Source organism: Trachypithecus francoisi, unplaced genomic scaffold (genome assembly GCF_009764315.1).
Source record: "Trachypithecus francoisi isolate TF-2019V2 unplaced genomic scaffold, Tfra_2.0 Lachesis_group16, whole genome shotgun sequence".
Classification (NCBI taxonomy): domain Eukaryota; kingdom Metazoa; phylum Chordata; class Mammalia; order Primates; family Cercopithecidae; genus Trachypithecus; species Trachypithecus francoisi.
In genome coordinates this window covers 24,619,531-24,642,900 of record NW_022681461.1, presented here as the reverse complement: position 1 = coordinate 24,642,900, position 23,370 = coordinate 24,619,531, and the positions used below count along the sequence as shown (strand labels likewise).

Below are 23,370 nucleotides of genomic sequence, written 5' to 3'. Positions count from 1 at the left end.
TGAGACCATTTTGGCCAACATGGTGAAACCCCGTCTCTACTAAAAGAACAAAAATTAGCTGGGGGTGGTAGCGCTCGCCTGTAGTCCCAGCTACTCAGGGGGAGGCTGGAGAATTGCTTGAACCCGGGAGGGGGAGGTTGCAGCGAGCCGAGATAGCGCCACTGCACTCCAGCCTGGCGATACAGCGAGACTCCATCTCAAAAAAAAAAAAAAAAAATTAATATACCTTGCATTTCATTCAATTAGAAAAAGCGAAGGCTATGTTGAGTTAGCCTAGGCTCAGTATTTTATTACTGAGATGGCATATGTCTGAGTGTATTTATATATATGTATATACACATACAAACATATATATAAAGCATTGGATAATTTTTTAATGTAAGTTCAATTAAGTTTTCATGTAAGTTGAATAAGAGCTGAAACATCGGCTTTTTCTTAAAAACAAACAAATAAACTCCTGCACTTTAGGAGCTTAAAGCAGTGACTGGAAGCTAAAAACAAGTTTATTATATGACTCAGCAATCTAAGTATTTATCGAGAGAATACAAACATATGATCACACAAAGATATATTCACAAATATTCATAACACTTTGTTCATAATAGCTTAAAATTGGAAACAGTTAAAATATCTTTAAAACAGATGAATAGAGAACTTCATAGGATGGGAGTACTCAGCAACAGAGAGAAATGAGCTCCCAAAATGCAAAACTATGGATTAATTTCAGAAATATTGTGCTTGGAAAGAGAAATATAGAAAAAGGCAATATATAAAATAACACCACTTGAATAATTTTATTTCTATGAAATTCTAGAATAGACTAGACTAACATATAACAGAATGTAAATCAATGATTGCTTGGAGCAGAGGGTGGGGGTGAAAAGTATTTTAGAAATGTGTTGTCTCTTGATTGTGATGGTGGTTACACAAGTTTATACATCTAACAAAATTCATTGAACTACACACTAAAAATGAGTTTATTTTAGTGAATGTAACATATACCTCAAAAAAGCTGATTAACAAAACAGTAGCTGGTATATAGTGAAACATTCAATAAATACGTGTGAATGAGCAAAACTTGACTTAAAGTCAATTTTATTATTTAAATAATTTGATAATATATTTTAACAAATGTATTTTTCACAGTAGCCCATATGGATCTCTATATAAATAGAAAGCCACAGAATATACATTACTAATTTGAAAATGTAAAATGAATGTCCTAAATTATTTATCTCACCTATCTTCGACAATAGGCTATCTGCAAGAGTTAACTTGGGGTGTTTTCCATTTTTAATGCAACTCAGTGTTATTTTTTTCCACATCTTGATGATTTTAATGAACTTTGGTCATTATAGTCTTGCTGAAAAGATTTACCACAAAATGATTAACAACACAGTTTGGAGAGTCATGAAAACATGAAGAATCATAATGGTTACATTTTGATACTGGAGTTAATGTATTCTGAGTTACAGGGAAAATAATGACTTAAGTAAAGTGGCTTGAAAAAATTTTGGTCCCATTATTCCTTAGGAAATAAGACTTTCATGTCTTTAGATACATAAGGATAAAGTGATTCTTTAAGTAGTCATGAATTTAAGTTGCCAGATTCTTAAAAGTAAATCACAACATTAAGAAAGTTAATATTTACATAGAATTGTAGATTCTAAATAAATATATTAGGATATCTTACAGGAAATTTGGCAATGCATATCAAAAGGCAGAGGAATATAATTCAGACCTCGAACTATTATTATTCTCTTTGTTCTGCTTTCAGATATTACATTAGATTGTCTTCCTCTTTATGCAAATCTACAATAAAGTAGGATCAGTTAAAAGCTGTAATTCTACATTGAAAGCAGGAATTTTATTAACCAGTAAATGATTAAAAAATAAATCCAAGATTGTATTTCTATCAATTCATGGCTCTTCAAAGATCTTTTAAGATCCTCTGGCATATCCTTAAAGAATGCTTTGTGGGAAAAAGTGTTTGCCTGTGTATAATTATCTACTTTATTGTGCTTAAACCTCTCAGCATCTTTTTTTTTTTTTGGTGAGCAGGTGATGGATTCTTTGTTGTGCAGCCGGAATATCACAGTATATAATAAGGACCTGATAAAAACTGAAGATTAGATAATTTTATTGACAGAAACTTTAAACCCTGCACTTGCCTCTATTTAACTGTTCTATTCCACCATTGGAGGTTTTCGGACAATGGTTAAATGCTCAATAGGCTGGTAGTTATGAGAAGGATTTGAGAATCAGGGGCCATTGGATTAGATGCCATTTAAAGTTCATTGTGGCTGGAGATGCTATGATTCTGGAGATTCTGATTTCAGAATGCATTTTTAATCTTCCCAACTCAATGTGCATGTAAAACTGACTAATTATATTTCATAATTACATAGCACTTAAATACTGGCTTATAAATTTTTAAACAAATCCAAACAGGTGAGCTAGGACTGTTTGTTTAATGCTCCACCCTGGTTTACACACCTCTTGGTGCTATAGAAACAATAAGCTTTTTGTACTCACCCCATGGAACTTCAGGGAAGTGCTGGTTTTTTTTCTGATTCAGTTATGCATTGTTATAATACAATTTTTATTTCCATGACTTTTTTTGTAGCAAAATATTTACATTTTGTAAATAGTGGATATCTTTTCTAAAATTTCATTTTTCTTTCTTGTAAGTTGTAAAAAATTTGTATTGTGTATTTTAACTTCCTTGCATTTTCTCTTATTACACAGTGAATAGTTTTTGCAAATACATACAGACATATTGTTTTAATAAATAATTCAATAATTTTATTTTAAGATATGCCTATTATTGACATTTTCTAAATAAGTATCATTTTGTCTATGGCTGTCCTCCAGGCCCCAATCATTTAAATTATTCAGGCTCCAGAACTCACCACTCCTGTACTTAGGTAATTAGAGTTATAAATACTAACTCTGAGAATAAACTTGACCATTAACTTGGCATTAACAAGACCAACTTTAAAAGTATTGACAGAAAAATAAAGAAGAGAAAAGAGGGGGCTAAAAACGCATAAAAATTGAAATAGAATCATGACATTTAACTGTTTATTATTATTTATTATTCACGGTAACAACAGGATACTATATAAATACTTTATATGTAAAGTTGATAACAGCCATCATAATTACAGTATCTGTTTTTAACAGGCTTTCAATATTTAAGATACCAATCCATCAACACTCTCTTGTGTTTAGTATCTGAAAGATAATAGCTCCTTTAATTAAAGGCCAAAGAGGAACATGCAATGCAATCCACACAAAAATCAAACCTATGATTATCTCAATGTTTTAATTAACTGCACTGTAAGCATAAACCACAGTCTTGATGATGGTGAAGAACACAGAAAAAAGTCTGTATTACAATTATTTTGCCTGTGACCTTGCTATGGATCATTCCTTCCAATAAATACATTATTGTATTAACAATGCTTTCCTCCTATAAAAGATAAGAAGAACATTTATTCTTGATTATTTTTCTTGCTATAAATTGAATTTGAATTTGTGAAGGCAAATGTGGGTTGTCTGCATATCAGTTAAATGTTTTCTTACACCTGTCTACTCTGGAGAGATAGGATGAAATCAGAGGTACTGAAAATACATGAGATGGAAAGTTCAGGAACCCTAGTTCACAGGTAAGGAAACCTAGTTCACTACTCACCAGCTACATGACTGTAGGTGATGTCATGTAAGCTCATTGCTTTTCCCTGAATAGAATAAGAGGATTGGACCCCATAAGCATCTTGCAAAGTGAACTCCAAAGGGCTTGGTTTCCTAATGAATTTTCAAGCATTTGTCCTTTTGAGACCTCCAATTACTCTATCTAAAGCATCAACAAAGCATCTCTGTTTTTTATCATTATTTTTGTTTCAATATGTTTTATCTTTGGGGTTTTAGGGATAAGATTTTCTTAGAAGAAAGAAGCCTCTAATTTGTAAAAAGGTTTTGAAAACCACCGGTCCGAGATAGCAGCAGCACTGTTTCTAGTTCACTAATTCTCTGTTCTGGCTTATTCTGATTTGGTGAGCCATTTGCCCCAGCACACTGGATCCAGGAAATTAAAAAGAAAATGTATAAAACACCTTCCCTCTCGTGTCCTTAATCACCAAAGTTTCATATGGAAAATATCACCAATATTTACTGTGCTAACTAAAATTTGCAGCAGTGGATTGTTTCTTGAGGACCATTCAATCTCCTACCCAGGTAGGAGATATCTTTAATAGCGCTTTCTTATTTGGATAAAGCCTATTTCATTTCTTCCAGTGTGACAAAGGACCCTGCTATGTGTTGTTCTAACAGAATATTCTTTCTTTCCTCCACTGGGGTAATAGCCTGGAGAAAAAAAATACAAGTTTAGTTTTAATTTCTGGATAATACTGTTTTGGTCTTTTAATCTATGAAGTAGAGCAAACAGTATTATCCTATCGTGCAATAAAAAGCACCACTAAAATGGACTTATGAAAAGCTAAGTATGTAAAAATATCAAATACTTAAATTCTGATATGTGTTTTAAATATATATATATTTTTAAACTGCTCCAGAAATGTTGGGGTAAATAGTGTGAAACTTTAAATTGAAGAGTTTGTTTCTGTTGTCATTTAATTCTTTCAAGTAACTGAGTGCCTGTTTGAGGGAAGGAGAAAACCTTTAAGAGTTGCTTTACAAAACACAATAGATGCTTTTAAAGGGTAATTGGAAGTAAGTTTCACAATTTCTAACTGCACTCTAAATAAGCAAAAGGCAAAACGAAGTAAATACAAAAGGAACATTTTATTAACTACAATGTCCCTAGGGAATAGTCAACATTAACTTAATAAATAATTGTGGAATGAATAGATGGGTAAGCATCTGCTTTAGTCTGTTTTGTGCTGCTATAACAGAACACTTGAGAGTGGGTAATTTATAATGAAGAGAAATTTATTTCCTGAAGGCTGGCAAGTTCAAGATTGAGGGGCTGGCATCTGGAGAGAGCCTTCTTGCTTCATCTTTCCATGGCAGAAGGCAGGGGGGCAAAGGAGAAATCCAACTCCTGACAACACTTTCATTAAGGCATTAAACCTACCTATTGGGCTGGAGTCCTCATGGCCTAGTGACTTCTTACAAGCCACACCTCTTAGTACTGTTACAATGGCAATCAAATCTCAACATCAGTTTTGGAGGGGAAAAACATTCAAACCATACCATTCTGTGCTTGGCCCCCCAAAACTCATGTCCTTCTCACACACAAGATAGATTAATTTCATCCCTAAATGTCTTAACTCGTTCCAGCACCGACTCATAAGTTTGAAGTCCAGAGTCTCATCTAAATGAGACATGAGTGAGACTCAAGGCATAATTTATCCTGAAGCAAATCCCCTTCAGCTGTGAACCTGTAAATTAAATAAGTTATATGCTTCCAAAATACAGTGGTGGGATGGGCATAGGATAGACATTCTCATAGGCAAGAAGGAAGAAGTAACAAACAGATCCCAAGTAAGTCTAAAACCAAGCAGGGCAAACAACATGAAACAGATTGTTTGATAGTGTTAAGGCTCCAGAATAACCTTTCTTGACTCTATGTCTCACCTCCTGGACACACTGTGGTAGGGGCTGAGCCTTTGGGGTCCTGGGGAGCCCTGCTCCCGTGGCTTTGCTGACTACAGCCCACATAGCTGCTTTTGCATATTGGAGTAGAATGCCTGTGGCTTTCCCAGGTTGGCTTTGCACTCTGGTAGCTCCATGGTTCTGGGATTTGGAGCTGGCTCCACTAGGCGCTGCCTCAGTGGAGACTCTTTGGAATGATTCCAACTACTGCTGCAGTTTTTTGTCTGGGCCTCCAGTCTATTTAGTATGTACTTTAAAATCTAGTTGGAGGCAGCCATGCTTCTACAGCTCTTGTACTGTGCACCTGAAAATTAGCACCAGGTGGACGCTGCCAAGATTTACAGCTTATACATTCTGGAGTAGCAGGTGAAGCCACATCTGGGTCTACTTGAGCCATAACTGGAGTGGCCAAGGCAGCAAGGCCTGAGGCCCCATTGGCTCCCCATGATTGTCCCCTGAAGCCATTCTAGCCTCAAGGCTCTAGAACTCTTAGCTTGAGATAGGAAGGACAGCCTAAAATATCTCTGAAATGCCTTCAGAATCTTTTTTCTATTCATACTAATTTCATCAAAGAGTTGCTTGGCCTTTGAATACCCTTTGTACTCTCTCCCAAACATATTTTTATTCTTTACATGGCCAGGCTGGGGATGCTCCAATTTTTTTTTTTTATATCTGATTCCTATTTATTTATTTATTTGAGACAGGACGTCACTTGAGTGCAGTGGCATGAATATGGCTCACTGCAGCCTGGACTACCTGGGCTCAAGCAATCCTCCCTTCTCAGTCTCCTGAGTAGCTGTGACCACAGGTGTATGCCATCACACCTGGATAATTTTTGTTGCATTTTGTTTTGTTTTTGAGTAGAGACAAGGTTTTTCCAGGTTGCCCAGGTTGGTCTTGAACTCATGGGCTCAAGCAATTCTTCTGCCACAGCCTCCCAAAGTGTTGGTAGTACAGCCATGACCCACTGCACCCAGCCTGCTTCCCTTCTAATTATGAATTCTACCTTTCAATGATTTCTCTCTTATTGAATTTTGCTATATGCTATTGGAAGAAATTGTGCAGTTCCATCAGTGCTTTGCTACTGATAGATTTCTTCAGCCAGATATCCTAGTACATGGCTCATAAATTCTCTGCCACTCGAACAGGGACATAATTCAGCCAAGTTCTTTGCCACTTTATAATAAAGGTATTCTTTCTCCAGTTCCCAATACCTTGTTCCTCATTTCCATCTGAGACCTCATCAGAATTACCTTTACTGTCTCTATTTCTATCAACATTCTGGTCATGATCACTAAGTAGAGCTGTCCCTCAGTATCTATAAGGAATTGGTTCCAAGACCCCCAATTGATATGAAAATTCATGAGTGCTCAAGTTTCTTATGTAAAATGTCATAGTATTTGCATATAATCTAGGCACATCCTTTCATATGCATACCTTAAATCGTCTCTAGATTATTTATACTACCTAATACAAAGCTTACACATTACTTCAACAGTACAGTATTCAACATTGTACTTGACACACTGCAAATTGAAGTTTTGCATTTTGGAACATTGTGAATTTTTTCCCAAATATTTTTTATCCATGTTTGGTTGAATCCACAGATGTGGGATCCATGGGCATGGAAGGTCAACTGTAATCTCTAAGAAGTTTCCGTCTTTCTCTACAATTATCTTTTTCTGAGCACTCACAAGAATTGTCCTTAACTCTTTATTTACATCAATCTAGGCTTTTTCTAGCCTGTTCTCCAAATTCTTCCAGCCTTTACCCCTTTACTCAGTTCTAAGCCGCTTCTACATTTTAGGTATTTATTATAGCAACAGCCACACATCTGGCCACCAATTTGTTGCCTTAGCCCGTTCTGTGCTACTGTAATAGAATACTTGAGACTAGGTAATTAATAATAAACGTAAATTTGTTTTCTTACAGTTCTGGAGGCTGTGAAGTCTAAGCTTGAGGAGTTGGCCCCTGGCAAGGGCCTTCTTACTTTACCACTATCCCATGGTCAAAGGTGGAAGTGTGGCAGGCCAGTTCTCCCTGGCAATCACACAGACAGGCCTGCATGACAGTCACACAGACAGGCCTGCCTAGCACCCCAGTTACACAGACAAATTTCCACAGCACTGCCTTAACATTGAGTGAATAGTTAAACCTAGGGAAAGCGGTGCCCAGACATCAAAGCTAGAAATGAAACATACGGTCAGTAGGAGGTTTGCATGGGTTTTCCCGTGCTGGAACAAGGGAGAATGATAGAGACAGCCTTACATTCCTAGTTCCAGGACCCGTCTCTGGTTGATGAAATCTGAGATGAGTCAAGGTAATGGAGGCAGCTGTTTGAACAGATTTATTGGAGAGTCTAAGGCAGCTCTCTGGACCAAGCTGAAAAGGAGATAGGATAGAAATAGTCACTCCAGTACCACAGTAGACAGGGCTTGAAGGTACTGGGGACTTCACTATTTAATCAAACTTAGCAAGTACTTTTCTGCCTCTGACCTTCCAGTTGAAACAAAATCAGTTACCAATAGACTTAGGCGAATGCTGCACGTTGGCACATGACCCCAAGCTACATAAGCACTAAGAAAATTGTCACACTTTGAGTTGGTCTGGTGGAATTATCACTGACCTACTCCCTGAGCCTGGTTACAGCAATAAATTCCCTTCTTTCCTAGTTTGTCTGCTTCTCCTTATTGGGCCATGAGAAATTGCAGCCAGACCTGGCTAGGTTCCGGGAACAGAAGGGCAAAAAAGAGAGCTTACTCCCCAAAACCCATTTTATTAAGGTTTTAAACTCGCCCATGAGGATTGAGCTCTCAAGGCCTAATCACGTCTGAAAGGTCCCACCTCTTAACACCGTTACAATGACAATTAAAATGAGCTTTGGAGGGCACAAATATTTAAGCCATAGCAATGTCTATTACTTCAGATTTTGAAGATGGCTTTGAAGATTTTGCATTTTCAATCATAATTTTAAGAAACATTTTCACTGTATTTTTTCCCTAGATCTTGGCTGTCCAAGAGTATCATAAGAACAAAATGTGTACCATGTCTACCATTCATTTGTCTTCTAAAATAAAATTATTTTCCCAGAAAGAACACAAAATTAATTATTTTTAATTAATGGTCTAAATGTTAGAGGAGTATCACTGTATCACTCTAAGTTTTAGTTGCCTAGATTGATGATAAGTTCTACATTAATAACATTTTCAACAATTAATATTACAGTCAATGGGAGTCATAGTTTTATATTTCTTGAAGTCTAAATCTACAGTTGATATTTTGTTATAGCGAGTTCAAGTGATTTTTAGCTAACTGTTCTCGTGTTTAATTTGCTATGCTGCTATGAAATATCAGTGTTCTAAAGAACTGTGGAACTAGAACATGGGGTAGAGAAGATAAAACTAAGTTAAATTAAAATCCATATTTATAATTACATACTTTAATTTTGTCATAAAATTAATTCTCTTTCAAGATTTGCAAAGTCAGATGTTCCGTGTTCTCAATATTTTCATGGATTACTTAAGCTTTGAGAAACCTAGCTTACTGATTTATGAATTTGCACGTTATCTTGAAATATTTCCTATGGAATCTGTGGTGATTTATTAGCTGCTTTAGAGTTTAAAAGCAGAGAAATATTTAATTCATTTTAAGATGCATTTGTGGGACAAATACTATCAGAAATAATGTGATTACTTTTTCACAATACTTTTACTTTTTTTTTTTGACACAGAGTCTCGCTCTGTTGCCCAGGCTGGAGTGCAGTGATGCAATCTCAGCTCACTGCAACCTCCGCCCCTCTAGGTGTAAGCAATTCTCTGCCTCAACGTCCAGAGTAGCTGGGATTACAGGTGCCCACCACCATGCCCAGCTAATTTTTTGTGGTTTTAGTAGAGATGGGATTTCACCATCTTGGCCAGGCTGGTCTTGAACTCCTGACCTCGTGATCCACCTGCCTCGGGCTCCCAAAGTGCTGGGATTACAGGCGTGAGCTGCTGCACCCAGCCTACCTTCTTTAAAGTTCTTTTTATATTTTCTCTTGTATCAGAGATAAGTATTTAAACTCATCTTACATTTCCAAGATAGGGAACATTCTTCATACTATCTACTCATTCATTCACTGCATTAGGTGTTGGAAACAGAACAGTTGAGGTTCTAACTAGGACACTGTTTATAGACAGGAATCTTGTAAGCAATCAAGTAAATCTGAGAAGGTGGTGGTAGTAAGAGTATAGTAAATATTTGTTACATTGAAGTGAATTTAAAAATTTAAATATAACAAGAAAATTAATGACAATTTATAAACGACAACTAATGATTACATTTCACCACTGAAAATCAAGATACTAGTAATTGAGATCAATTATAATACTTATCATTGAAGGGGAAAAAGCACTGATGAAGAAGAAAATGCAACTGAAATGTCCTCCCACTTTTTTCATGACTCTCAAAGGATATCAACATTTCAAAGTAGCTAGAAAAGAGGACTGGAAATGTTACCAACACATAGAAACAATAAATACTCAAAGTGATGGATACCCCAACTACCCTGACTCGATCATTACACATTCTATACATGTAAAAATTTCTTAGATATATCCCATGAACATGTAAAATATTATGTGCCAATAAAATAAAAAGTAGAACAAGATTTAAAAATGATAATCTTGATTAAAATGGTTATTGCTTCTGGCTTGCTCACCTCCATCATTCTGATTTCCTGTAGTTCAACTGGGAGTAAAAATAATTGTGTGATTTTTTTTACCCTTAGGTCAAATGCAGTGTTCTGTAAAAAGTGGGTTTATTGGCTTTTAATCCCAAGATCTGTTTAAGATATATGCTTCTTGCATATTTTTACCAACTTTTTTCTAAATGAAAAAAAAAACTCAGAGAAAATATATCTCATGTGAAATTAAATATGGAAAACATTTTATCTTACCTTAAAAGTAATAAATAACCTGTGATTATGAGTCCAATGAGGCTTAATGGCTGAGCCACAAATGAGTGTGTCTTGTGCATCTACCGTGTGTCTGACTCTAAGCTAGAGGCTCCTGAATAAAAAATATGGTCCTAGGACACTGAATCCTAATCTCGTAAGAAAGTGTGTGTGTGTGTGTGCGCGCGTGCGCGTGCGTAGGTGTGGATGCAGGTCTGGATGGGGTAGAAGAGGTGGTTACGTATTGACTCAATCCATGATAAAGAGGTGCCTCAGGCAAGAGCAGTTTCTCATGCTCAGGGAAAGAACATTCCAGGAGCTAAGTGAGAAGCAGAAATCCAGTAAGAAAGAAAGAGGTGATTAGAGCTCATGAATGGAATTGGGCCAACTCGATGTGTCATTGCTTCAGGATTGGGTCTCTCACAGGTAAAAGCAAATGTGGAGTACCTGGACATGGAGCTGGAGTGAGTGTCAAGTAAGGAGCAATAAACAGTGAGTCACATATGGACAGGAATATTCCCATGTTGTCTGGTAATTCGGATTTTGGTTTCCACGGTCAGTTATGCCTGCTATGACATGGTATCAAATGGGGATCAGCCAGTCAAAGAATCTAAAATAGGAGATAACTTATTTATAAGCGCCTGCATGGGGAAGGGATGGCTAGGGAACCATATCTGCAAAGTAACTTGCCTGTTTCTTAACACACAAACACACACACAGACACACACACATTTTAAGACACTTTTCCATTGTATTCTTTCCCTAGATCTTGGCTAGCCACAAGTATCATGAAAACATTATATATATATATACACACACACACACACATACACATATATATATATGTACAATTATTTTAGGTTCTGAGAACTTTCAAAATATTACTCAAAGTTCTTATGAAGTTAATGATGGTTTTATTTCATTTACTGCATTATTCCTCTGCTGTTCACCCTAAAATTAGGTCTGATCATTACCACTCAAGATCATGTTTTATCTTAATTATAATCATTGATTCAATAAAACTCTAAATTGCAATATACATGTCAGGCTATTTCGTACAAAAGTCAGAGAGAATAGTCTCCTCTTTCAGTGATACAGCATCTATAGTTTTGAAGAGTCTCAAGTCACAATATGAATCTAGTGAGTTACTTAACTCATTAGAAGTGATTGTTAAATTCTCATGAGTGAAAAAAAAAAGACCCCTAAAAGAAAATGGCAAATATGCATTTTGGTATCTATGAAATAAATGTCTTCAAATATATTCCTTCTGAACATCAATCAACATGATGGTTTCAGTTTGTTAGTGGACTGCCTTGTGCATCAGAAACTCAACTATCAGAAGGATATTTACTTGAAGTAACCAGACTAATGTTATTACGAGTTATTTTAGTTATTCTAGAGCCAGGAGAAAAGATTACATTTGTAAGTTTGTTTTTATTCTCTTGTTCTGTTTCTACATCCAAATCCCAGGACACCATCTTCCGTGGGGATACTGTTGCATTTGGATGGCTATGTGCAAGTTTTAAATTTTCCTGGACTTTTTCCAGCTCCACCATATTTTCTTTCAGTTCTTGAGCAGCTGATATAAGAGGAAGAACAGGGAAGAATCTTATAAGAAATGTTCATTAAAAAAGCATTGTTAATATTTCATGAATAAAAATTGTAGAATTTAGTTTACAAATAGCATTGATCCAATATGTATTTATTAATTTGCTTAAACATTGTTCCATTCTCATTCATTCAATATTTATTGAATATTTACTACACAATGAACACTTAGTTTAGAATAAAAAATGCAATGATGCACAAAAGACTCACAGTGTGTCTGATAAAGTTTATATTCCAGTGAAAAAGAATAGAAGCAAATGACTAAACACATACGTTAAAAAATTGAAAGATTGTAATAAATATTAGCAAAGATGTAAATAGAGTACTGTGCGTAGACATTACTGGGGAGAACTGATTAGGTAAGGCTGCTTAGAGGAGTTTTCTTAGTGGGAACAACTTTTGAAGTGAATCTTGAAGAATGAAAAGAAGTTGACCATGCTGAAAATGAGAAGGTGAGTGTGAGAGAGAACGCTTCAGACAAGAGAACAGAAAGCTAAAAGTCCCTGATGGAAGAAATAGGTTGATAATATCTTGGAACTTATCATGAGCTAGTGTGACAAGATCCCAGTGAGTAAAAGAGTGGCTCAGGAAGTATGACAGGGCCTGGATCAGGCAACTTAGTGCCTTATAAGAAATAATAAAGAGTTTGGGTTTTACGTGCAGTCCATTGAAAGCCATTGGAGGGGTTTAGGCACAGTTAAAGCAGATCTCTGTGACTGCTGAATGATGAATAAATTGGTTGTGCTGAGACAGGAAAGGGGAGACCATTCAGAAGTGGTTGTAGTTTACCAGGTAGCAACTACAGATGTTGGTGACTCAAGTCAGAGTACCGGGTGTAGAGATGGATGGATTTAAGATATATTTTGACAATTAAACTTACACTTTTAAAATTCCAAATAAAAAAAGAATCAAGAATGAATGACTCTAAAATATTTGGGCTTAGTAAATACATAATAACCATACTCTAATTTTTAGATGGATAAATTAAATTCTACCTCATAACAATAAAAAAGGTACTCATATTTGAAGGACTAATTATTTTTCTGATTAATCTTCCCACAGTGACATATTATGACATAGTTCCCTACATTTAGAGTTCCTGGAACCATAAAAGGAAAAATATAAGTAAGCAAAGCATATGAAAGTCACACCTACTATTACTATTTACTGGTCATCTATTGCATTTATAACTTGTCATGCCCCTTCTTCTCAGGATCTTCTGTTAAGTTACTTTATTATATGTGATTTACATGCCCCCCCCAAAAACTGCAAGCTTTTAAAGTGTACAATTCAACTACTTTTAACAGACCAATACATCCATAAAACCACCACGACAAATAATGTATGAATTATGTTAATTACCCCCAAGTTTCTTGTGCTTCTTTGTGCATTAAGATCCCACAAGAAAATGTTGTATGTATATAGTCACATTCGTTTATTCTAAATTCAGATAAAAAAATTTTAAATTTACCCAGATATTTATCATTTTTAGTGATGTTTTCTTTCTTCCTTAATATATGAATTTTTCTCTACTACCCACTTTTTCTTCATCCTCAGAACTTTCAGCTTCTCTCCTGGTGCATGTACAAGGACAACACATTCTCTTAGTTTTCTGTTATCTGAAAAATATACTATTTTGCATTCATTTATGAGGGATATTTTTGCTGGATATAGAATTCTGGGTTGTCAATTATTTTCTCTTTCAGTACTTAATTTTCCCACCTTTCCAATTTATAAATATTTTTAAAGATTTTCCATAAACTTGAATTGTGTTCCCTTCTAGGTGATGTATTGTTGTTCTCTGTTCCACTTGCTTTCATGATTTTCTCTTTAGCCTTGGCCTTCAGCCATCTGATGAGGATGAGTTTAGAGTGTGACTTTCTTCATATTTCTTTTGATAGGTGGTGCCAATCTTCTTGAACCTGTGAAATACTGACTTTTACAAAACTTGAGAAGTGTGTCCATTATTTCTTCAGATTTTTTCCTACCACTTCTCTCTGCCTTTTTCTTCTGGGAATCTGATTGTAAATATTAAAAATTTTCATATACTCTTACAAGATTTCTGAGGCTCTGTTCTTTCTTTTTAAATTATGTTTTCTCTCTTTAAAAACTGCCTAATTTATATTAATCCATATTAAATTTTACTAACTCTTCTTTATATGAGTTCCATTTTGCTATTAAACCCATTTAAAAAAAATTAGATACTGGGTTTTTTTAGTTACACAATTTCTACCTGGTTATTTTTCATGTGTTCTGTTTCTTGGGTATGATTTTTCTCTTTTACTTAAAAGAAAGAAATCCTTAAGCATAGTTATACCAGCTGTTTAAAAATCCTTGCCTGATAACTTCAACATCCAACTCATCTCAGGATTGGACTTTTTTGACTGTTTTTCCGCTTAGGACGGACTTTTCTGATTCTTTACATCATATTCTGTTTATTGTGATTGCTGTGTCTTTGATACCTAGAGTTGTTAAATATCTTTGGTGAATTTTGATTTTTTGTGTGTGATTTAGTAGGCAATTAATTTGATTAAAGTTAAATTGCAACAAGTTGCAGCTCAGAACTCCATTCACCTCTCTGGCCCTTAACTAAGTTATGTCCTACTCCTCAGAACATGTGAATATGTCAGGTCACATGGCAAAGGGAACTAAAGTTGCACATAGTATTAAGGTTGCTAGTCAGCTGACCTTCAATTAGAGATTAGCCTAGATCGTGTGGGCAGGCCTAAGGTAATCATAAGAAACCTTAAACATGGAAGAAGCGTCAGAAAGGGCGACGTGACAGTGGGGCAAGGTCTGAGACACGCTTTGCTACTGGCTTCAAAGGTAAAGGGAGAGGGTCACAAACCAGCAAATCTGGGCAGTGTTTGAGGCTGGAAAGGCAAGGTAATGGATTCGTCCTGAGAGCCTCCAGAAAAGAATTCCATGCTGCCAGACACCTGGATTTTAACCTAGTGAGAGTTATTTTGAATTTGTGACCCACAGAACTCTAAGATGATACATTTGTGTTGTTTTAAGCCACTAAATTTGTGGTAATTTGTTAGAGCTGCAATAAAAAAATACAGTTTTTCCTCCCCCAAAGTTTGAAAACCAACTCCAGAGAAAAATAACAATGCTGTTTAGTCAAGTGAATGGTTGATTTTGTAATTGTGCAAGAAGTATTTTAAATTTATATTTTTATATTATATTTTTTAGGTCATTCCCAGTGAAATGGTGGCTAAACTGAGGCATTGACTAGGGTCAAATTTGTGTTTCACTCGAATGGTTTTTAAACATGGCTGCAAATTCTTTGACCCTTCCCCCACCAGGATGTGAAGTCTATGTCCTGTCATGTATATTGTACCCTTGAATGCGGGTGGAAGTGATACTATGTGACTTCAGCTAGATCATAAACAGAGATGCTGTTTTTAAGGAGTATCATTTCTCATACTGACTTGGGTAAGATTATGGAGACATAGTCGAGCCAAATTCCTCCAGGCCTAACCTTCTAATTCTGCCCTCATGGTTCTCTTGCATAGCTCTTATGTCTTATAACATGGGGCTGGCTCAGAGCATGAGGTTTCATAAATAAGTCTTGGCTAAGTTATTTGCCTCTTTTTCCAGTAGCCCAAATATCAATGTTGACACCTTAAAAGGTACACAATTCTATAAATTACAGACAGCTGCCTGTTTCAGACTCTTTTTAAAAACATAAATAGATGAATGAAACAATTTTTTTCTGCAAACAAGAAAAAAAGTTGGAATAATGCATTGCATTCATATTAAACATTGTTCATCAGCACTGAATGAGAATTGCAATGGCTGAGAGACAACCAGCATTTATCTACTGCATATGTTCAAGACAATCATCTTTAACATCAATGTGATAGCTCTCACATATGTTGAAACTTTAAAGACAGTTGCTGCAAAAGTTTTAAAATATTTCCTTTACACCACTGAGAATGAAAATATCAGAAGGAGGAGAAGAGATATTTAGATAATTCAGCAATAATAAAGTTTAATATGAAAAGAGAGTTGTCTATTTTCTAGTACTGGTTATAATTATCTCTGAGGTTCTATTTAGTATTTTATATATAAGTACCTTTCTAGTAGGTTGGCTGCAGAATAATTACTTTTTTTTTTTTGAGATGGAGTTTCACTCTTGTTGCCCAGGCTGGAGTGCAATGGCATGATCTCGGCTCACTGCAACCTCTGCCTCCCAGGTTCAAGCAGTTCTCCTGCCTCAGCCTCCCAAATAGCTGGGATTATAGGCACATGCTGCCACACCCTGCTAATTTTTGTATTTTTAGTAGAGATGGCGCTTTGCCATGTTAGACAGGCTGGTCTCAAACTCCTGACTTCACGTGATCCACCCACCTCAGCCTCCCAAAGTGTTGGGATTATAGGCATGAGCCACTGTACCCGGTCACATGATAACTTTTAATGGTAAAACCGCAATCACTTTTGCACCAACCTAATAGAAGACAGTTTACATTTTAAAATTACCTTCAGTGTGCTTTGCTAGTTTTTGTTCTTCTATACTACTAAGTCATAATATGCCTCACACATTCTCTTGAGTATCTTTATTTTCCTCTCAGGATCATTCTATAGAGAGAAGAAAGGCTCTAAGCATCCTTGCAACCACATTATCTAACCATAAATCTCTGCTCCTTACAACTGAGGGACATTCTGTAGGATAAAACTTCAACAAGCCCCTTATAGTAGAAAAAGACAGTAACTGTCAAGGACACCTGTTTTTAGTGTGCAGTATCTGTGAACAAGAACAGCTGGTAACTCTGGATCTCACGGGTGCTAAGTCATTTTCCAGCCTGATGTTAATAAATAATCACCTCAAACTAAATGATAACAGTGGTGTTCTATGGGCAGTTCTTGACTTAATAAATAAAAGCTCACAAATCTGTCTTGGAAAGGTTACCTTATGGCTTCAAAAATCTAATCTGAATAGCTTAAAAACAGAGCTTTAACAGAAGGTAACCTTAAACACAACACCAGGGCGTGTGCAAGATCTCTACAGAGGGATTTCTTTTTTTATATATATATAATTTTTCCTGCTCATTCAAAGCCTATGGGAATTTTTCAAAACATGCTTTATTTAGTATTTCTCCATAATTCCCTGTGAATGAGAATGATACATTTAGTGATAGAAATGGTTCATATTTGGGGTGACTGGAAAAGGATCAAGTTCTTAAACAATGGCAGTAAGTTCTTTCACATAGATGTATCTTTCACTGACTTGTTTTTTTTTTCTTTTTTCTTTTATTATTATTATTATTATTATACTTTAAGTTCTAGGGTACATGTGCATAACGTGCAGGTTTGTTACATATGTATACTTGTGCCATGTTGGTGTGCTGCATCCATCAACTCGTCAGCACCCATCAATTCGTCATTTATATCAGGTATAACTCCCAATGCAATCCCTCCCCCCTCCCCCCTCCCCATGATAGGCCCCAGTGTGTGATGTTCCCCTTCCCGAGTCCAAGTGATCTCATTGTTCAGTTCCCACCTATGAGTGAGAACATGCGGTGTTTGGTTTTCTGTTCTTGTGATAGTTTGCTAAGAATGATGGTTTCCAGCTGCATCCATGTCCCTACAAAGGACACAAACTCACTGACTTCTATGCCGCAGTACCACTGATCTTCACATTTTTCATAACGCAGTATCTGATTTTCATATTTCTACCTATTAGCATTTTTGACTTACTTAAAAACATCAGTGAGAAGCCAGAAATAGAGCCACAAATTTACTAAGAAATAGGCCAACTATTATTATTCTAAGTAATAGTGAGAGAATCAAAGTTCACATTTCTGAACTTCACTGGGGGAATGATTAAAACTCACTGTTAATTATTGTGCATGTTTTGCACATTGAAAACTTCAGAGACGAAGTACAAATTAATGTGAACATTTATCTCCCCTGGCTAGAATTCTGTTGCTACAGAGGCAGGGATTTCACTTGATTGGTGCATTGCTGTATCCCTAGCATTTAGCATACTACCTGACTCAGAGTGCGATCTAATAAATATTACTTTAGTAACTCAAGAAATTAAGAAGAATCTGAGAGAAACAAATAAAAGTCTATGAAAAAATTCAGTTGCATTTAAATTTAATGTAGATATTATTTATTCCTGAAAACCTCATGCCTTGATAAAGTAAAAATATAGTCTTGGAGCCTTGAATGTGGATTTCTGTGAGTACTTAATGTCTTCCTGGATTGCACTACTATTCACAAGGAGAGGGTACCTTTCAAATATATCATCTTGCCTTTCACATCCTCAGCATTTGTCAAGCCTATGTATGTGGGACAGGAATGAAAATATAGATAAGTATATTTTTGTGTGTGCATAAACTCATATATATGCATATGTGTGTTGTGTGCCTAGATATTTTCTCACCTGCAGATCCACAAGATAAGCTCTGAAAGATTTTAGGAATATGGTCAGATATGCAGGGTTTCATCTACGCTCTTGACCAGGAGCGGGAGCTGTCACCTGCTAACTACAACATGAGTCTAGGTGCAAACTCATTTTCTGTAAGGATCCATACCTCAGTGGTAGCTTTTACCTAAATACAAACTATAGATTTTGTTTTCTTTATTTTTATTTTATTATTATTATTATTATTATTTGAGACGGAGTTTCGCTTTTGTTGCCCAGGAGTATGATGGCGCGATCTCGGCTCACTGCAATCTCCACCTCCCAAGTTCAAGCTATTCTCCTGCCTCAGCCTCCTGAGCAGCTGGGATTATGGGCACCCACCACCACGCCCAGCTAGTTTTTTGTATTTTTAGTAGAGATGCGGTTTCACCATGTTGGCCAAGCTGGTCTTGAACTCGTGACCTCAGGTGATCCACCCGCCTCGGCCTCCCAAAGTGCTGGGATTACAGGCGAGAGTCACGGCACCTGGCTCCCAAACTATAGATTTTGATTGTCAAATATGTCTGTATGTCAATCAAACAAATGAAAACCTAATAAAGTATAACATAAGACCATTATGATACATATAACTTTTTAACAGAAAATTTTTATAATGCTAGATAATAAGTTGGGTCAATGGTAAATTGTTAACACTTAAGTACTATAGCATTAATAATGGTAGAAAATGTTTATCACCTTTCATCTTCTCTTTTCTCATAAACTCCATTTGCTTGGTTATTTGTGTTTATGTTGCATTTGGTGCATGTCTTGTCATTTGCAAAAAACTGCCGTAAAACAGAAAAAAGTAGAAGATGAAAAGCTCATATGACTATATAAACACACTTTTAAAGATGTAACACAATGTTTTCAGGGTTCACCTCAAAAATTTTCATATACTACGTATAGGTTCTGTATTAAACATTTATTAGACATTATCTTGCATAATTCTAAAACAAATCTTCACAATTGGTCATGTAAATCCAATTAGCAAATGAAGAAATAACTACTTAGAGAAAATAGGTGACTTTGGCCGGGCGTGGTGGCTCACGCCTGTAATTCTAGCACTTTGGGAGGCCGAGACAGGGGGATCATGAGGTCAGGAGATCGAGACCATCCCGGCTAACACGGTGAAAACCAGTCTCTATCAAAAATAAAAAAAATTAGCCGGACGTGGTGGCGGGCCTCTGTATTCCCAGCTCCGCGGGAGGCTGTGCCAGGAGAATGGCGTGAACCTGGGAGGCAGAGCTTGCAGTAAGCCGAGATCTCGCAACTGCACTCCAGCTGGGCCACAGAGCGAGACTCCATCTCACACACACACACACACACACACACACACATACACACACACACCCCCTAGAAAATAAGTGACTTTGCAAGGATCATACTACTAATAAGTGGTTAATTTGACATTTGAACTTTGATCATTTGACTCTAATTCCCATATGATTATCTCTTCTAAATTACTATTCTGATCAGCTGTTTACCAAATCTCTAGTACATGCCAAATATAAGGTCATTTCTTTTCCTCATTCCCATGGTGAGCATTTGAGAACAAAATCTTTCTCGATCTCACAGCAATAACTGTATGCTAAAGGCACTGATGTTACTGAATTAATTTATTACCTTTATGTTAGGAAGTCTAAGAAGAGCTTATTGTTCCGCTCTGATCTGGTTTGGCCTGCCTTACAGCAGAATATTCTGGAAACCTGAGGTGGCCAGTGGCTTTGTCACTTCTCTGGAATATTGAGAAACCCACAGAGACTAAGACGTTGCTTCATTAAGAAGCTGACTAGGGAACAATAAACACAACCTGTCCATATATCACCACAGTGGCTTTGTTAATGATATTGATTCTACATTTACTACAATGACTAACACAATTATAATGTGTTATAACACATTATAACACAATGACTAACACAATTGTCTATAATGCCTCGTGTTTGTATTTCAAGTAATAAGGAAAGAAGTCTTAAATCCAAACCTTTTACTAATCAAGATTGCCATTCACATGTGTTATTCGAAAGCTAAGTTGAATTTTATTTGTCAATATGTTTTCAAAACAGAAGATGAGTTAGTGAATAATTGTTTTTTTTTTTTAGACGGAGTCTCGCTCTGTCGCCCAGGCTGGAGTGCAGTGGCGCATCTCTGTCCACTGCAAGCTCCGCTTCCCGGGTTCAGGCCATTCTCCCGCCTCAGCCTCCCGCCTAGCTGGGACTACAGGCAGCCGCTACCACACTCGGCTAATTTTTTGTATTTTTTTTAGTAGAAACGGTGTTTCACCATGTTAGCCAGGATGGTCTCGATCTCCTGACCTTGTGATCTGCCTGCCTCGCCCTCCCAAAGTGCTGGGATTACAGGCGTGAGTCACCGCTCCTGGCCTACTGAATAATTTAATTTAATTCTTGAAAATTGCACACAAAATACATTTCAATATGAAAATACATTTTATTAAGAAAATACATTTTAATAAGAAACATGAAGCAGAAGCTTAAGTCTTGTTTAAATGGGGTCATTCTTCATAAGTTTACATACATGTGTGTATCTTTGTAATAGCCAAAGACTCATTATTTTATAGCAAACTTATCTTAAAAGATTCTATTATCTATATTGACAACTCTCACACTTTGATTTGTTTATAATAGGTGAATTCTCAGTCTAGCTTTAGCATATAATTTCAAAATTAATACTATTTTGTTCAACAAGTCTTGCTTATCCTGATGTAGCATTACAAACAGGTTGTATGACCAGTTTCTTAAGGGTAGTTGAATATTATATCAATGTTATTGCTTGTTTAAAATAGCAAAAATACTTAATCTCTATGCCCATCCCCCCATGGTTGGATTGTTGACTTCTTCTTTGATTGGTGGTTTAATACAGAATGAGAGACTGGGAATTGAAAGAACGAATGCCTAACACATTCTGTCCACAACGCTTTGAGTCCCCAGGTGAGGTTTGATTTCGATAGTTCTTAAAATTCCTAAGATCCCACATAGACAGTGTAGCACATTGTCTAATAGTACAGAATCCTGAACCATATGGCTTGGGTTCAAATTCCATTTCCAATGCTTACTAACTGTGGGACCTTGGGCAGGTTGTTTAAAGTCTCTGTATGCTCACCTATGAAATGGGAATAAAAACAGCACCAATTTCATAGGACTGATAAGCATAAGCAAATTAATATGAATAAGACACCTAGAAGTTGGCCAGACAAAATAAGAGCTGTATTTGGTACTTTCTGTTATTATCTAAACAGACTCAAATATTAGATCTTTGTAAAATCCTGAGCAGCTTATACATTCATTCAGCATTTGTTCTCTGAGCCTGTGTTATATGACGGGTAGTATTCTAGATTCAAGCACTACATCCATGAATAGAACTACAATTACTGCTTCAATTATTTCCTCATATCAATATGCTGGAACTGGAGCCTCCTCAAAATTCCAACTGATCAAAAATATTGTCTATTTCAAGATTTTTGGCTTTCAATTTTAGTAACAAATATCTAGTTACAGAAACTCATTTGTTTGCACCTCTAAACCCAATTCTCTTTGTCTCCTTTCATACTGGTTTTACATCTAGTGTAGTGCCTAACATATACTAAGTATATACTAAAAATATGAATAAGTAGTCAAAATGGAAAATATTCCAACTCCAGTCATTATTCAATGATTTTCAGATGCATTCTTGCCTGTCAATTCTAAAATTAAAAAATTCTAAACAGGTAACATTAATTTAGGATATATTCAAAATGTCTTGTGGAATGAATATATTCTTCACTTTTGGGGACAGTTATAGGTTGAAAAAAAGTTGTCCATCTTTTATCCAAGTGTCACTGAACTGGTATTACAGGAATATTTGGAATATCATGAATCTGGGCTGCATCCCTCAAAACAACACTATGATATATCTTTGTTATTGAGCTTTGTTTTTCATATTTACCAAATGCTCGCAAGGGTATACTCTTGTTTACAGTATTTTCATAGATTTCTGGGATGAATGTTATATTATTTCTAAGGTAGATGTCACTTAATTCCATAGGTAAATGTTCAAAAATTGCCTATATTCCTAAAAGATATGAATGCATTTTTGTGCATTTTTTCTACACAAATCAGAAAAAAAAAGACAAAATTAAAATCAAAAATTGCCTATATTCCTAAAAGATATGAATGCCTTTTTGTGCATTTTTTTCCTACACAAATCAGAAAAAATTAAAACAAAATACATTTGCTGGACCTATTTCTTTCATGGAGCGCATATTTACCTTGGTAATGTAAGATGTAACTAAAGTATATGGATCAGAGGGCTGCTTTGCTGGGAACACTTTCGGCTCGCTGGCCATCTTTATTATTACTCCCAAGTTGTTTTCACTGGCCATTGTTGACGTAAAGGCAGAATAAAATAAACATAAGAATAGTATTATATTTCTTGGTTCTCTGAGAAGCATGTTTTGTGAAGAGAAATATATATATAATGTTACATATACAGTGTGTTATATATAAAATGAACATGAACATAACTAAATTACATTAACATTTTCTATTTTAGCTTTTTTGCTTCATCTTCATCAGGATTTCTATCAGCTATTGCTCAAATAAATAATACCTACATTTGATAAAGGATGTGTTCAGGAATGAGATTGCTCTACAATAGTCCCCTCTCACCTGTAGTTTTGCTTTCACAGTTTCAGTTACCTGTAATCAACTGTGATCTGAAAATATTAAATGGAAAAATCCGGAAGCAAACAATTCCTGATTTAAGTTGCATGCTGTTCTGAGTAGCGTGATGAAATCTT

The 23,370-nt window shown here is 35.9% G+C and overlaps 1 long non-coding RNA gene across 1 annotated transcript; it reads right to left on the bottom strand.

Moving 5' to 3' along the window:
- Positions 1 to 959: 959 nt before the first annotated feature.
- On the bottom strand, positions 960 to 22,945 carry LOC117099317. Its single transcript, XR_004443762.1, has 2 exons — positions 22,840 to 22,945; positions 960 to 2,112 (listed from the first exon to the last, which is right to left on the bottom strand). It is a non-coding gene; the product is annotated as an uncharacterized LOC117099317 (long non-coding RNA).
- Positions 22,946 to 23,370: the final 425 nt, after the last annotated feature.